At 32.6% G+C, this 13,734-nt stretch overlaps 1 protein-coding gene across 1 annotated transcript in view; it reads right to left on the reverse strand.

Moving 5' to 3' along the window:
- The window catches only part of LOC147070364 (uncharacterized), a 55,133-nt gene extending 45,007 nt beyond the window's left edge, over window positions 1-10,126 (reverse strand). Inside the window, exon 1 of the mRNA XM_085949689.1 lies at window positions 9,752-10,126. The gene's annotated coding sequence lies outside the window, so the exon portion shown is untranslated. The remainder of the gene's footprint in view (window positions 1-9,751) is intronic.
- Window positions 10,127-13,734: the final 3,608 nt, after the last annotated feature.

The following is a 13,734-nucleotide window of genomic DNA, read 5'->3' on the forward strand; positions in this document are numbered from 1 at the left end:
AATTCAAGACGTTCACAATTTGACATGAAAAAACAAAGAAATTGTATTGAAATAGTATTAAAAAACAAAGTAAATGCAAAAATTATAAAGTACTCGTAGCTAGAGTATTCGTTTTATAACTTTGCACTTTTTACTACGCTGATTCGCCTCTTCGTCTAATTACTTCCAATAAAATTAGATCAAATATTATTTATATTAATAAAGTATTATTTGCTTATATTTATAAATGTAGTAATAAGAAAATAAATATATAATATATGTAAAAAAAATAGTTTTAGAATTTATTACTTATATCATTTTCATCCTAGAGCCGGGAATGCAAAGCTATGAAGAAGAAACTCTATATGGAAGTGTGCCAAATGAGGTAAGTAGACCCTATATTATAAAGTTAAAAAACAACGTCCACCTATAATACTCATCCTCAAGTAAGTGGAATATATCAATATCTGAATCGATTTGATTGAACTATGTTATGTATGTATGCTTGTATAACAATAATGTTGTTTGAGATTTGCTTAGATTGTTCAGTTAAAATGAAAAATGTTAATTAACATAAAAGAAAATTACGTCGCAGGCGACTTTTTCGTTTTTGTCATATACGTTATCATTTAGAACAAATTTAATAAAAATGTAAAAATTTTAATCAGAATTTTGTATGATTTATAACGAAAATCAAATGCAATTTCACGACATGTCGGTTGGGAAGCTCTGAGCTAGTGAGCACATCATAAGCCAGTCAGTCACCAGAATGTCCTAGCGCTTTCTCGGGATATCGGATTGAATCATACATTCTTTTAGTTACTCATGGAGCCATGAAGATGCGTGGATTAGACTAAAAGACATTTACGATTTTTTAATAGGGTGACTTATTTAAAATGCAGGAATGCTGCACATTTCGGATTACGGTTTCCGATCAGGTTATTTCGAAGTCGAAAAATTGGACATATTATACGGGTTAGTAATACAAACATTACAAACCGAAAATCGGTTCATTTTACTCAGATAAGCATACAAAATGTCCTTAGAATTATTTAGATTTAGGAGGTATTCATATTCGTGTCCGGAAACTTGTAGATACGTATGCAGTTCGCCGTATAATACTTTACTGTGAAATGTTATATCGGAAATATATTATGGCCGTACTTATATTAAAGACCGTCCAACCTCTTTAAGTCGTATAGTACTGACATAAAATTCATGTTTAAATAAAACACGGTTCTTGTCGGTTTACACTTTACGGGAAGAGAGCAGCAATTTTTTTTGAAAATAGCCGATATACTGGATTATTTGTTAGGTTAGGTTAGGTTTTCATTCTTGAATTGATGAATTTTGCTAAAATCAGATATGAAAATTGAATTAATGTTCATATTGAATCTATTAAAATTGAAGACCGTATAGTATACGATCATCTCTTTCCGATATGAAAAAAGCTCACGGCGAACTGTGCCACGGTGAAATTTTTTACGCACAATTTACATGTAACCATTCGCACATGTAACTATGCGCACACGATGCCCTACTTGAGGACGCGACAGATCGCACGGATTTGTAGTTTAGTATCTCACCGATGAGTAGGTATTAGAATTAAAGTGAGGACTATCTGGGCAACAAGAATGCATGCCGCAAGGTTTGGCGGGAAAACAATGAGGCGCGGTGAGGTAATAAACGGGATGAGAATATTCCCGAGTCGCGACGGCTCCCTGTGGGCATTTCGAATTCCGTAGCACCCGAACGCTATAATATTATGGCGTATGCGGAGGTCCGATATACCTACACACTATCGGAAATGCAGTCAGAAAACTGTGGTGTTACCATCGGTGACTATGGTAAGTATCTACAAACGTAGAGGTTGCCATCCCGAATCTCGAGAAATCAATTTTCCGAAACATCGAGAATTCAATGAGATATTCGAGTTTTTTTTGATTAAAAGAAAACAAGCTCTCGACTTCTCTCAAGCGGAGTGCTTAAAAAAATTCTCGACCTTTATCCTGGATGGAATTTCTGGAAAAGAAAAAAATGTCAGAAAAAGCTAATAAACATTATAAAATCGGCAAGAGGTAATTCCATATTAACGTCAATTTCTCGAGAACCTCAAGAATTTTCGAGAAATCACAAGCTCTACAGACAAGACGAGAATGCATATTATTATCAAAAAGATCTCAGCACTGATGTAACCACATGATTTTCAACGTTGCCAATTAAATTTGTCTATGGTCAGTTCCATTCGGAAATGCCTTTTAACACATCATCATGAATTAACGAGTGACCGCATAATTAGTACACCAACATTATTAAGTGTAACAAAGTCTTCTTTAGAACTAATTCGTTTTCACTTGGTAAAATGAAACATTAACATCAAACGCTGCAACAGGGCCGGTTCCAGCAAGTGTGCCCAACTGGAGCATGTGTGCTGAGCGCCTAGGTTATAAGGCACGACGAATATTATTTTACCATCAAAAAATAGTTGAGGGGTTTAGTATCGTCAGTGTGAATGGTTTACTTGAAAAAACTGTTTTTAAAGCTTCATTATTTATAACGATAGTAAACCAGTTGTATTACTTAACTAACCAAGAAGCAGACATGAGTACAGAATATAATAGAGGTCGAGTGGACAACAGTGCTACTCTGGGCACTAAACGACAAGCCCGCAAGCCCGCAAGACAGACAAACTGATAAAATAGTGGCAGCGAAAGACTAGAAACCGAGAAAAGTGAAGGGAGACCTATATCCAGCATTGGATTACCCTCGGCTAATGATGATGAATCAAAATCAAATTATTCTTGCCTTATCATCAGCACTTTTTCATAACCATTCAAAATTTCTTCTTCAAAAAAGCTTCTTAAGTAGGTAACCATTAATAATTAACAAATGAAATTGCAAGACGGCTGCTTTTATTCGTCTAACTGTCCAACAATATTGTTTTGTAGATTATAGTATATCTCCCAGTGGCGAAGAATGGAGGTAGGCTGTTATGATCCAACATAAATAGTGCACACTAAATTTTGTCAATCATATGTATTTTTTGTTTTCATTGAACTAAAACTACAAATTACAGCTGATGGTGTTGGTTAGTTTTTTTTTTTTAAATTCAATTAAACCCTGCGAAACCATGGCATAATAGATAATAGTCAAAAAATACTAGTCTATCTACAAAATATCTAAAATTATGCCATTAAATCAGACATAATTCTGGATATTTTATAGATATAATTATATTTTAACCAACAAGTGTAATATGTATTCTTAATTATTCAACAAAAAACAAATAAGTATGAATGAAAAAGTGTGCACAATTATTTTGGTTAAGAGAAGGTTTAATTTTAATTGATTTTTAAAAACAAACCAACACCACATGTAAATTATAGTCTTATAGCGGAATGCACAATCTAAGATTTCGATCCTAAGGATAAGTCGCCGAAAAGCATGACTTAACTATAGACAATCCTGAGTATAGAGTTAAGGAATCCTTAACCATAGACTACTTTTGTTATGAACACGCCCCCTTCTGTATTACCATTTACCACTGACAGCTGCTGTCAAAATAAATTCGCATGTCTATAAAACAGTCCATACACTCAAATTCATTTAACAATGTATCTCAATATGGATATTGATAGTGCTAATTCGTTTGGCATGAACTTAGAATATTATTTTTTTAACCAGAATATTATTTTACTTTTATACGCCAGCCCGCAGAAATACAAGATACCAGGTGATATAATGACACTTGACGCTAGTGTTACCATGTTAAAAAAATATCTTGCGGTGCCTGTGGAATCACGTATAATGACTTATAACGGAAACATAAGAGTATTATAATTAAATATTAATATGTATTTATAGTCATTGCATTCATAAAATGCAGTTGTCATATTTTTATCATCGTTTAACAATTATAAAATAATTTACCTAAACTATAGGAAAGAGAATTTTTAAATATGGTATTATTTTCAATAGAAATGATCTTAACTAAGGACAATGTTTCTGCATAGTGTTTTTTGCTAAGGAAATTTTAGTTATGGCAAATATTTCTGCATTCCGCTCTTAGTTCAATAAAAACAAATACTTAACTTAGAAAGTTTAATGTGCATTATTTATGTCGAATCTTAACAGCCTACTTCAACCTTTCGCCACTGGTATCTCCCATGATGCTAATTAGATAATTTTGAATGTGGTTTGCAAAAGGGGTCCTAATTAGATATGTATCGTTCTCGAGTTGTGATTCTGCTGCACAAGCGACCAGCGTTTCAAATGGTTGAAAGGAAGTACTTACTGAAAGTTTTCGATCAAATTAAAACCCATCTTTATTATCCTTGCATTTTTTATTGCAAAACCATTGTCACCGCGATGCCCGATTGGGCCCTATCAGTCCAATCGTCCAAAGACCGGATCTGCACTACATTGTCTTCTAATAGGCACACGATAATACATTTAATTCGAAGTTTCTTAATAGTCGGTGGGATTATAGTGGGCAGTTACTATCAAAATCGGCCAAGTCTTATCGAGCAGTATATGGTGTTGGTGATATTTTGTTTTGAATCCTTTCAATGGTCGATGAGATATGGTTCGTTTACTTCATTGACCAGTTTAATTGGTAAATAACCGTATTAGCACTCACTGTAGATAAACAATTAAGAGTTCTTTTTTTTGTATTGATTGCCATGGGCAAAATATATAGTTCGAAGAAGAGATAAACACTGAATGAATCTAAGTAAACGTCTGAAAGTAGGGATTGCAGTACCGAATGAAAATGTCAAAACTGGTTTTTCGGTATTTCTTATTGAATACCGGCATTTCTAAAACATTAAAAAAACAGAAGTAGGTCTTTACGCCACAGTATGATAATGTAATCGTGACGATTATACAGTATAATATTATAGTTTATTCCGTTGCCTAGGCAGCGAATTTATTATTATATGTACGAAGAATTGTTCCGTTGCCTAGGAAACGAATTTATTATTGTCGGCCATTTGCAATTCCTTACGTAAACAAACGATTAAACGTCAGCTTGACATCTGGTACTTTAAAAATAAAAACAACGAGAAACCATTATATAATTTAGTAATATAAGTTAAAGTGTATAGACATAAACCAAAGGCGTTCCAACAAGCGGTCCTTTTTCTTGAGTGTGTAATTTAACAAGATAATTAAGAGCTAGTCGAAGAATCTTGGTTATCACACGTTTTGTTTTTGTTTTGTTTCGCCAAAGAAGTATAATTCTAACGCGCGTACATTAGTACACTCCGATATTTTTTTGTAATGTGTACTAATAAAAAATAAAATGTTATTTCTTTAGGGCTTTTTTCTCTTGTAATAGTGACAACACTGACAATATAATGAGCGACTGCAGCGACATCCGGAAAAGAGGTGAAACTGTTTTAAACAATACATCAACACTGCTTTATATAGCGAAAATTAAAAGATAAGACTTTATGCTAATAAGAATTATTATTACTTTTTTCAAACGTACCTATCTAGAATGTAAACGTTTAAAAGGGGTACCTAAATAGTTATGCAGTAAGTGACGTTATCAGCTGTAAACGTATTATCAAAAGAAACACTGACAGTGTTGTAAAACCATATTTTAATTAGCTACCTTTATCGACGAAACAAAAACAATCACTTGTCTATGTGAATAAAATGAGGTAGGTAGGTATTTAATTTTATTTCTTACTTTTCATTGAATGTTGAGAAATTACTGTGGACGCCCCAAAAGAAGTATAACTTAAAAAAATAAAAATTGAGTACCAAAGTAGTCTTGTGGGTCTATTCTATACTTATCGACCGCTAAAGTGATAAAATGATAAATATTATCAAACTTAGGGTAGGTTTGTATTAAAATATTAGCACGTATTGTAACAATTACACGAAGCTGGTTTTTATTGTTGCAATAAGTGCTATATTTTAACAGCACCTATCTTGCTGCTGTTAAAATATCGCACTTATTGCAAAAATAAAAACCAACTTCGTGTAATTTATTGTTACAATACGTGCTAATATTTTGATACAAACCTACCCTAACTTTGATACTATTTATCACTTTAGTGTTCGATAAGTATAAAATATACCCATTGGAGTAACTTACTTCTAGATTTTTGACAAACGCGATCGAAACTATTTCTGAAAGCATCATTAAGTGTAAAGTTTGACATAGCCCTTCTTCCTGGATCTATTTCAGACATTTCAATATCTTTTATTTCATTTTCTGTCTGCCCACGAGACGAAAATGTGAGAACAAAATATAATGTCGTGGGAGATTTATTTGTTTGATTTGTGACTTTGAAGTGATGCGACTTGAGACAACAAACTAATGGACATAGTAAATCGGGTGTATCCGGTTTTTTTTAAAGGAAAGTCAAAATAAATATCATGATAATGTAGGTACCTATTCAGAAAAAAATATAGTTTTCGACCATGGCCGGTAATGCACTTTCCGTTCTTTTTGTCTTGTTCCAGAGGGTATTAGTGTTTTAGTTTTAAATGTTTATATGTTCGTACCTATTGTTCTAAGCATGTCCCATTATTAAATAAAATCCTTTTTTTATAACTAAAAAATGATTGATTTCTCAGGGATTTTCTTACAAAAATGTCATAATAATATATCAAGGAGTTGCTCTGTTTAATATTTTTTTCTCATACTTCTAGTTATAATGTTGTAACATTTCTACCTTTAAACCATGTCTCATATTATAGTTTACTAACAAAATATACCTTTTAAATACCTACTATTTTTTATTATTAGCCAAGATGGAATTTTTTTTCTCTCCTGAAAAATCATGTTTTTTCGTTTTCGTCATCAACTCGTCAATTTGTTGTTAAAACATAGACCGGCTGTTATAACATAGCACTTTATGACAGTTTAGAGAAGGTGAACTTAAAGTGCCTGTACACGTGCATGGTATTACTGTCGGCAATTGTGCTTATTTTAAACTGTCATGACAATAACTGTTTACACGTAAAAGTGCTGAATGTCTCTCCAATCTTATTCTTCAAGAGTAAGCGAGACGCGAGGTTGTCATTTTATACTACTATATGACAGGTCGTATTGAAAATCGGAGCTCAAAATGAGTAGTTCGTTTTTATACCGGCATGTTCTCTATCGCTATCTCGCTTTCTATCGCTCTACTGCGCAGGCGCAAATCGAAAATAATCTTACTTACGCGCAATAAATCATATCTTGTTTGATTTATGCACGCAATCTTGCCAACTGCAGGATAATACATATTTCCCCATACATTTTCTTACTGTGCACAGTACAACCATGCACGTGTAAACGGGGTATTATTGTAACAATTGACCACCTTAATACATAAATATGATAAAATACCCTCGATACCGCCTTGTGTATGGAATAGACCCACTGATATTATATTACGTACAGAAAATAATTTGGGCCAAAGTTACCCCATCTATGTAGTTTTAATGAAATGACCCGCTGTTAAAATTCCATGCAGATGAACAACTAAAGTCATTTGGTTTATTTACAAGTGCAATTTCGGAATGTCATACGTAGAAATAAATATCGTAATTCCTGAGTCATTTTACATGTGGATGCAATGCACGCGTCATTTTTAAATTTAAAACACTTCTCACATCTCTTGCATGCATGTTTCATATTATTTACTTTGAAAGTGAACAATTTTTTAAGGTCATCCAGGAGCGAAGTCGGTTAATACTTACTGCAATATTATGTCTACAAACTTTTTATCATAGTATTATTTAGATGAAAGTAAACTAGTAAAAAATAGTGGGTTCGTAAGTACCCGATGCAAATCGTCAAAACAGGCTGTCATTTTATTTTTCATTTACAAACAATGCAGAAAATTATATTTTTTCTGTTATTATCAATTCAAACAAAGATACTTAGAGCCAGATTTACATTTAAAAGGCCTTGGACTAATACATATTGGGGCCCCCAGAGAAACAACTTCAAATATTATTTTCGCTTTTTTACTGTATGTAGGTATGTATACCTAATAGGTACCTATTACACGTATTTCAAAAACGAATATTTTGGATATCGCGTGCAAAATCGTCGATTTTTGCCTGTCATAACGTGACATTATATACAAATTTTGCGTAGAGTAGTGATTTCATCAGCTTTAACACTTTTCGTGTTTTTTAAAAAATGGACCCGGGTCACCCAAACTCATGAATTCAATTCAAATCCATCCTTTGGAAGATGTGGCCCTGGAGGTACCTAAATCATTCTGTAATATTGTAATACAAGAAGGTCATGTAGAAGAAGTATAGGAAGTGACACATCTTCATAATTATATCATATATTCCATGATATTATATTCCACTTGCGTGAGAGTGAGTTTAGGTGGACGCTATTTTATAAATTCTTAAAATAGGGTCTTCTTAGCAAACTCGGTGTACTTCTTTGAACTTCTATAGATGTGTAATTGTATTTTCATTGCTTTTGTATGTTTATAATATTAATATGTTCTCTTTTATTACCTTTCCCCCCTTCTTTATAATAATGTTTCATGTCATGTTGTGAACGTCTTAAACTTATAATTTGTAATGTCCACAATATGTAAAAAAAAAAAAAAAGAATTAAATTGAATAATGGGTCGTATTACTCGTATTGTAGGTTGGTTTACCGGCATAGCTCGCGAAAATAATAAAGTTAAATCATGTTTCTGAAACAAGAGCATACTATGAGCCGCCACAGAGCGGAGAACTGGTTATTGTTTTAAGAGGAATGGTTGTTATGCATTCGTTCAAACTATTAGGTAAGTACATCGATATACCTAGTTACAAATTGAAAAATTACGGTTAGTTTAGCTGGGGGGTTCGAACCTGTGACACACGAATTTAGGGGCGGGCATTAAAACAACTAGGTACTTACATACTTACCTAATTTTCTGCGAGCGACCGAAAATAAATCATAACAATAAAATAACTTTTTAGGCCAACATTAATTTTGTACTTCCGTGTATTTATTTGTCTGAATGAACAGTCTGATAAGATATTTTGTTGTGGTGAATAATTTAACGAGGAACTGTAGTTAGCCATTCATTAAGTTAAATTTTATATTGGGAAGAAGAAAAAGAGTTTTTAATCATTAGGTACATATTATTATAGGTAATTTATGAATTTCAGCAATCGAATGTGGGTAGGAATTATATTCATCCTATTGTTAAAATTGACAGTACTATACTTACTTAGATAAGCCAGATGCAGGTTATAATTCTGCTGAATTGGTAACATCTGCATGTTATTTTTTGAATTATGTAATATCTTTTTAAATCGCCCACGTGGAATTGGTCCAATGGGACACGTGTATGGCTAATAACCAAACCCAATAAAACATCTGGTACCATAGATCCAAACTATTGATAAGTATGTGCTAGGCAGATATTGAATGAATGGCTGCGGTATTTGTAATTGAGGATTTGATAATTAATTTTTTTTTATGCGCAAACTCAAGGTTGGCTCGAATTAATTTTTCTGTTTCTAGACTGATCAAAATGCTAGAGCACAACGAGCTTGTAATAATAATAAATAAATGATTTTAATTATTTAAAACAATGCAATACTTTTTATTTTTGGTTCGTTTATTATTCATAATATTATCATTTTGGTCCGTTGAATAGTAACTACCTACTTACGTGCAAATATGTAACAAAATCACAGTGAATATTTTAAGTAGGAGTAAAAACTGAGTATTTATACCGGTGACGTTATGTTCAAGTAATTTTGCTCTATGATTTTAAATTAAGAATTCAAATTATGTACCTACCTTAGTAGTGTCAAATCTCAGAAAACAGCTGAATGTCAATTAGACGTCAAACTGTTTAAAAATCCACAAACAATATGTTCAAGTATTATCACGTCATAAAACAACACATAAACAATAGTCGGGTAAACACATCACTAATTGAAAATTGCAATATTTTCTTTTTGAATTTGGAACGTAAAACTTTACACTCGTTCGTGTCGATTCAAAAATTACCGCCAGATCCCGCTGGTGTTTATTTGACAGAAATAAACGCGCGTAATAATATTTTAAATAGACAACTGTGTTGAATCTGTTTTCAGATCGACATGGATCACCGTTTTGCGGTGATGATGGTCTCAAACTGAATTTCGTTTAGAAACTGCTGAGAAGAAAATCAGGTAACGCAAGGCTAGTGACGTAATTCCGGACAGCGCCTTCTAGCGACTCGCCATGAAAACAATCGGGCGTCATAGGTAGGTGTAGTCGAGCCAGGGAAAACAAACAAAATATCTGCGTTCAATTTTATTTGAGTAATTCTACAATGGTGTCTTGTAATAATGATTAATATACATTGAAAATAACATAAATAAAGATTTACTCGACGTGTTCATAAAATGTTTTTTTTAGCAAAGTGGTCAAAACAATATACACCCAATCCTCTTTTTGCACGGGGGATACGTTCCAAAGACTACTGTGCAAAACAAAACCGTGTAAAAAAGGTGCCCATACAAAAATGGTAGATAGGTTCCATTACTAAAAATCAACTGAAATACGAAATTCTAGAACTCAAAAATAAATCGAATTTATTTATTATTTATAAGTACATAAAAATATGTATATATAAAATACAAAGTTTTCGTTTTCGATTTCAATTAAATTTCTTCTTTCGACCATGTCCGATCCTAATAGGATCATATGGGCCTCCACAGAGTAGATGTTTGTATAAACAGATTTTGTTTTTTTTACGAGAAATGGATGTCAGCCACTTGCTCAACCTATTAGGTTCATACCCTGACTCACACACAAATTGAAAAACAATATGTGTACTTGTCAGACCCAGGATTCGAACCTGAGACCCACGGCGTGATAGTCCAACGCTCAAGCCGCGCGGCCACCGTGGGCGTTGCATAAATTAGCATAGAGAAATATACTCGTAATATTCATACAGTTTTGCTACTTGACAATAAACGTGACCGCTTACTGCTGTTTTTCGCTGGCGAAAAATAATTCTCATCGCTGAAAATATTTAATGATCGGCGCGTCTCTCATATCGAATCCGAAGTGACTGACTAGTGGCGCCATGTATTTACGTATGTATGTCTGTGCGACATCTGGTGACAACATATTATTATGTGTGCACCAGTGGTGTGCGGTCCATTACAATGCAATTTTTTGATAAATATGTACATACATACGTATTTCTATTCTTTTTAGTTTTTTAAACGTTGTTAAACCAAAAAATCAGTGTAAATAAAAAATAATCGCTACTTTTTTTAAACCGTGCAAAAAAAGCCGTGCAAAAAGAGGATCGGGTGTACAGTACTCTCTCAGTAATCCGCCACCCCTAAACACCAGTCAAGTTTTAAACTATTCGATTGCTACGAAAACTAATCTTACGAGTTATTCTTTTTCTGTCCATTATTTTCCGCCCCTAAGCTGTGCCCATCCCTATGATTCATGATACCTCACTAGCGATATGCGCACTATTTATTATTATGCGCTGTCTTTATTATCTTTGGTGTAATAAAAATCACAATTAAGTTTATTTAGAATTTCGATTGTTAGATAGACCACAAGAATTATACAATAAACGAAGGTAAACGATATGTAAAAACTAAATTTTACAGGAGAACGGAAAACAAAATAAATAACAAGAATTTCCGTGATTTATTGTACCTACTTACCTATGATTTTTTAAAGCAATGAATGTCAATGATTCAAAATATTACCATACAATATCATATGATGACAAAACAGAACATGACAAAACAAAATATGACAAAACAGAACGGTGAAAAAACAGAATAGTGACAAAACAGAACATGATACAACAGAACATGACAAAACAGAACGGTGACAAAACAGAAGTGTCGCACTCTCAGACAGCATCCGGCATCATATCAATATCACTGAAATTATTGTTATTTATTTATTTATTTATTTAAGTGTGTTTCCTCTCTCATATAAAATTCTGGTTATTTCATATAGACCACTTTTCGATGAGCACTTCACAACATTGAGACATACCTATCATAGACAATAGTATTGTGTAACACTTTCTTTATGTTGATCCCACCTGCATTTGAGATAAGTAGCATAACCGGTTTGATAGCATTGCGGAAATATATTATAACCAGTATGTCTGTTCATCTGTAGAACTCAATCGACAATGATCAATAAATTTATCATAAACGTTTAAAATAATCGAATTAACTTCAATACGTCAAGTACAATTTAATATTTTACCATTGTTCTAATCAACATAATGATTTTTACTCTTATCTGGAGTGTGTCGCTCCACTGAGTAGAAGTTATATTAACAGACTTTTAAAATAGCAAACACACGATTTTTTTCTAGATCCAAACAAACATTGAAAAGACAGCATATTATTTTTCTTAACATACACTTTTACCAGTGACAGCTAAAGTTATTTGAAGCCACATGCACTGATTTCGAAGTACTCTATAATAAATAATAGAAACTCAGACAACTTGTAGTAAAAAAATATAAACTCATTGTACCTAATAGACTTTTGGGTTGCCACCACGTGTTCTTTCTCTTTCTTTCCTCGACGTTTCGGGCTCGTTACATAGGCCATTCCCAAGAGAATCTCTTAAGATCGACGTAAGAAACGACGAGAAAATAATGTGGAAGAACACGTGGTGGCAACCCAAAGATCTATTACAAAAACTAATAACCGTATAAGTCTCAAAAATGTAAACTCATTAAAGAATATGACAATATTGACAATAATATATTTGACTATGACAATTTCAGTTAAACTATTTTTTATAATTTTATTACTTATAAGTAATTCAAATAAATACAATATTATATTAACGGTGTGAATTATTAAAAAAAAAACATATTGTGTGCCTCGGAAAGAATTTATTACATTTGAATCGTAAAAGTATTTATAAACATATGTAATACTATGGTGAAAGCCTTCGACGAATATATTATAATTATTATTATTATGTACCTACCTATTTAAATTTAAAAAAATATTTATAATTTCAATATTTATAGAAACGTGTCGATGAATAAAACAGTTTTAAATATAGATTTTCTTGGTTTCGTCACCAGATTTCCATAGCAGCACTTCATTTCCCCCAATACTTGAGCTATTTTGAGTTTTCTTATGAGCAGCGCTATGCTTAAAAACGTCACCGTGTGTCGTGTTCTTTAGCTTTGCAAATACGCTTCTGAAATTTGTAAACACTCCGCCATTGTTTCAGATAGCTGATATTAGGTCAGTTTTCATGTACAAGTATGCAAATTAATAACAATAATCAATGACTGTTATACGATGAATGGGTGCATGCAGTAATGAATATTATGAATTATGATTTAACATACGTATATAAATATGATGTATTTCATGTGAGTTATTTAATTTGCGAGGAGGATGTCACCAGTGGTGTAGTTCGAATAATTATTTGGGCCTCTATGAAAAAGTCACGCAACCCTCACTCTTCTTCATTGTTTCTAAATATGAGATTGAATAATTTAACGTTTTTCTTAGCTCGTATTCTTATTTGTCCGGTGGTTCTTTGTCCGGTACAAATCTTGCAATCATTTTTTAACTAAATTCCCGACTAGCTAGACATTTGAAACTTTTAGAATATATCAGAACACGATGCCAATGCATTTTTTTTAATACTTCTAGCCATCTTTAAGTAGAATTGAATTCATTTTTAGTTAATTCTGTTTTGTATGAAAAGTTATTTCGACACCATTATTGGTTGTGGGGTCTGGGGTCCTAGCAACTAAATTATTAATA

The sequence above is a fragment of the Rhyacophila brunnea genome, unplaced genomic scaffold, assembly GCF_057557595.1.
Source record: "Rhyacophila brunnea isolate RB1 unplaced genomic scaffold, BYU_Rbru_1.0 scaffold_22, whole genome shotgun sequence".
NCBI lineage: Eukaryota > Metazoa > Arthropoda > Insecta > Trichoptera > Rhyacophilidae > Rhyacophila > Rhyacophila brunnea.